Source organism: Rutilus rutilus (assembly GCF_951802725.1).
Source record: "Rutilus rutilus genome assembly, chromosome: 1".
In the NCBI taxonomy this organism is placed as follows: Eukaryota; Metazoa; Chordata; class Actinopteri; order Cypriniformes; family Leuciscidae; genus Rutilus; species Rutilus rutilus.
In genome coordinates this window covers 22,098,310-22,102,855 of record NC_140209.1, presented here as the reverse complement: position 1 = coordinate 22,102,855, position 4,546 = coordinate 22,098,310, and the positions used below count along the sequence as shown (strand labels likewise).

At 35.1% G+C, this 4,546-nt stretch overlaps 1 long non-coding RNA gene across 2 annotated transcripts; it reads left to right on the top strand.

Annotated features, from left to right (window-relative positions):
* Positions 1–233: 233 nt before the first annotated feature.
* Positions 234–3,993, top strand: LOC311292847. Of its 2 annotated transcripts, XR_014627824.1 has the most exons (6): positions 239–621; positions 725–798; positions 900–985; positions 1,251–1,331; positions 1,581–1,690; positions 3,203–3,985. It is a non-coding gene; the product is annotated as an uncharacterized lncRNA (long non-coding RNA). The 2 variants fall into 2 exon arrangements; XR_014627823.1 differs by having other exon boundaries at positions 234–621; positions 900–1,331; positions 3,203–3,993.
* The last annotated feature ends 553 nt before the right edge of the window (positions 3,994–4,546 follow it).

The window sequence follows — 4,546 nt, the reverse complement described above, 5'->3', positions numbered from 1 at the left end:
AGGGTTGAAAGGGTTAACAGTGTAAGATAAAAAAGTCACACCCACAAAATGTATTTTAACAGTAATAAACTGTAAGTTATAAAACAGGTATATACTGGCAACACTGTTGCCAGTAGTTTACTGTAAAATCTTGTTTTTTGGGTCACCATTGTGCAGAAGAGTACACAGCAAAATCTCCAGTGTTGAAATCCTGGTGTTAAGGACTCTTAGAGTAAAGAGTTCAATTTCTGGTGTTGAATTTCAAGGGATTAACACTGCTAGTGCAAACCGCACCCTCTGGCTGGTGTAAATATGTAGAGTTACTAAATTTACACGGAGAGAGTGTTATTAGTTACATCCGGGACATTTACGCGCTGGGCGTGACGAAACAACCTGAAACTTTTTTCACAGACGCCATTTTCTTTGACTCGCGATGCAAGGCATACGAGGAGGGAAAACGCAGATATGAAGTGTTTTATCGCATTTATATATGCATTTTATACAATTTTATTACATCATATTGTTTTATTACAATATGTATGTGCTGTGAACGGCTAAATCGTTCTCAGAAAGGCATTTTCGTTGACGCGCGATGCGGAGCAGACCAGGATGAGGTTGCTTTTAAACAGAGAAACTACGAAAGTAAGTGTTTTATCTAATTTACAATATGTATTTTATAACATATTGATTTATAGAGAAATTTAAATGTTCTGCGTGTTTAAACGAGCCGAAACCTTTCTCAAAGGCGACATCTTTGACTCAATACGGAGCTGACGACGAGAAGGTTTGCTTGTAACGTCAACAGGGAAAACACCCAAAGTAAGTTAAGTGTTTTTAACCTAATTTACAACATGTATTTCATGGCATTATAATGTTTTATAACGATATTTATGTGATGTGCGCCTAAACCTTTCTCACAGACTAACATTAGCTGCTGCCCTGCATCTTCTTTGACTCGTGACGCAGTGCAGACGTGGAGTTTGCTTTTTAACGGTGAAAACACAGAGTAAGTGTTTTAACTCATTTACAATACGTATTTTATAATGTTATTTTGTTTTATGACAATATTTGTGATGTGCAAATATCATAATGTGTTTATCCTCAAACTATCTTTTACTTTCATTTTATCTGAAAAACAAACTTTCTTAGAATGTGTAAGTACTTCTTTAAGATTATGTTTATGAAAATGTATTTATCAGATTCAATTTTGGTTGATATTTGAATATGCTTTCATGTTTAAATGTATTGATTGTGTTATTTGTGTTTGTTAGGAGCATTTCCATGCTGGACCAAGTGGCTAAGGCTAACCAGGCTTGGTCTTTAAAGGCTGTAACGTTACAGACTAGAACCTGGTGAGGGTCAGATTTTACAGATAACATATGAGATAATCATGTGCATAAACATTTTTAAAAAATTATAGCTTTGTTGCTAATTGGTATAACGTTAACTAGATTTTTTGTGTTTCATAACAGTCATTTTGAATTTGTCCAGTCAAATTACTTTACAAAAGTTACTTTTCCTTTTCCTTAAATAAAATTAGTTTTCAAACCAATTGTTTTCATGATTTGACAGGTAGATGTTTTCTTGGTTTTTAATTTTAGACTCAACTGATTGGGAAATCTCTGCCCATCACCTGCCTCCGACATCACAAAGCCACAAGAAGGGAACGAAGATTCTTCTGTCAGCTGACTATTTAGTGAGGTTTCTTAAGGTGCGTGTCTAAATTTATTCCTAAAGGGTTAGTTCACCTACAAATGGAAATTATGTCATTACTTACCCTCATCTCGTTCCAAACATGCAAGACTTTATTTCATCTTCACAACACAAATGAGGATATTTTTAATGAAATCTGAGAGTTTCCCGTCCCTCCATTGACAGTCCACGCAAATACCACGTTCAAGCCCCAGAAAGGTGTAAAGGTACATCATTAAAGTACTCCATGCGACTCCAGTGGTTTAACATACATTTTATTAAACTATGCAAGTGCTGTGTTTGAAGCAAAAAATCATTTACCACTTAATTTATAAAATATTAATTTCCAACATGCCTTGTTAAGTGAGCGTGCATCGAAGATTAATAATTTGTAAATGAAGTTGAGTTTTTGTTGTTGTTGTTTTTTCGTGCAAACAAAGCACTTTTGTTGCTTCATAAAAAAATTTGAAGTTAAACCACCTGAGTCACATGGATTACTTATGATTTCCTTTATACCTTTCTGTGGCTTTGGAAGTGATAGTTGAATAGGCTGTCGATGAAGGGACAGAAATCTCTTAGATTTTATAAAAAATATCTTAAAGGGATAGTTCGGCCAAAAATTATATTTAACCCATGATTTACTCGCCCTCAAGCCGTTCGAGATGCATATGTCAATCTTTTATCAGACGAACACATTTTCAGTTATTTTAGAAAATGTCTTCGATCTTTCAGTGGTTATAATGTGAAGCAATAGGGTCCACCTCCTTCAAGTCCAAAAATGTGCATGCATCCTTCACAAAAGTAATCCATCCGGCTCCAGGGGGATAAACGAAGGCCTTCTGAGGGTAATCCGTGCGGTTTTGTCGTAAAAATATACATATTTACTGGCTGCGCTGTCACGTTCGTTTTATGTCACAACGCTTCCTACGCTATACGTCCTACGTCATACGCCAGCATCCATCTCCGTAAACGCGCGTCGACCGTTGCCGGAAGCCAGTTATTTTCGTTTATAAAGTTTTAAATATGTATATTTTTACGACAAAACCGCACTGATTACCCTCAGAAGGCCTTCGTTTATCCCTCTGGAGCCGGATGGATTACTTTTGTGAAGGATGCATGCACATTTTTGGACTTGAAGCAGTGGACCCTATTGCTTCACATTATAACCACTGAAAGATCTAAGACATTTTCTAAAATAACTGAAAATGTGTTCGTCTGAAAAAAGATCGACATATGCATCTCGAACGGCTTGAGGGTGAGTAAATCATGGGTTAAATATCATTTTTGGCTGAACTATCCCTTTAAGTGTTCCGAAGATGAGCAAAACTCTTACTGGTTTGGAACAACATAAGGGTAAATAATGACAGAATTTACATTTTTGGATGAATTAAGTCTTTAATTTACTTGGAAATCAGAAAAATTCAAGTCTTAATCTAACCAAAATAGTTTATTGTTTGAGTCACCTTGCTGTATTTATAAAACACAAATAGTATTAATTGTAAATGGTCTGGTTTTGTGTTGTCTACTCTAGGGAACCAGCACTCCAGGATTTTGAGAAAGTTGGATCTGCACAGCCTTTCCTGCTCTGTGAAACAACTAGGCTATGCACTGAACTTTACTGTCAGCAACTGGACACAACTGATCCACTCATATCCTGCAACTGTTTTTCATCTGTTGAATGTTGTTGCTGTACTGTTGCAAAGTCGAAGGTATTGACTCAACTTCACTGACACAGGACTTACATTCACTGACATGTACAGGACTTGAAGTATTACAGAGATACAGACCATTTGATGAGCAGCTTTCACATAATTCTGATGACAGAAATGCCTATATTTTGCCTTCATTTATTTTAAAAGTTAACATATGATGTAAAGGGACTTGTTCGTTAATAAAAACTAGCTTGTTAAAACAACTGTTTGCATTTTGCCTTTATTTTTAACTTTACAATGAACCGAATTCTAACTTTCTGGATTGTTTTGATGTGCATTCAATGTTATCAATAGGTTAAATGCTTTGCTTTTATTTCTGAAAAGATTCCTTTTGTCAAAAAGCACATCTCATAAATACAAACTCAATTTGAGTCAAATTGAACACTCCTGAAATGTATATATGACTCCCTCCATTTTGGAGTTAAAATAACACTTTTGAAAGTGTGAAATATGCACATTACTCACGGAGTACATTTTAAACACTGTAAGAGTTCAAATGTACTCCATGAGTAATGTATATTGACTCAAATTGAGTTAAATGTACACTGGCTTTTTTGCTGACATGGATTTTTTGCTGTGTACCTTAATAAAGAGTGTTTGTGACATTTTCTGCCATTTGTCTTTAGTAGGAATGGAAGCAGCTCTAGAGGTAGCCTATTGGTATTGACACTCAATAATGTTATTGCTGAACAGTATTTTAACACTTAATGTTGTTGTATTCACACTACACTGGTGTTGGTGTAAAAATAAAAATGTTACTCAATAACACTGTAATTTAACACTAACACTAGTGTGGTGTAAAAACAACAATGTTAAGTGTTGAATAGTGCTAACTTTTAACAATATACAGTGTTGAATTAACAGAAAATTAGTGTTAAAAAATTAACACTTTCAAAAGTGTAAATGTTACACTGTGTAGTGTGGACACATATACACACTTTGCTGGTGTTAAATTTGACACTGTAGGTGTTGATTTAACACTGGGGATTTTGCTGTGTAGAGCCTGAGCTTCAGTCCAGGAGAAGATCTACAAACACTGATGATATGCTGCATGTTGCTTTATTTAAAAAGCAGTGACTGTGTAGTTGCTGGTTCAGTGGAAATCTCTTTATTTACAAAAGTTTTGTTGTGGTTTCAAATGAAATAAGTTCACAGTAATACTT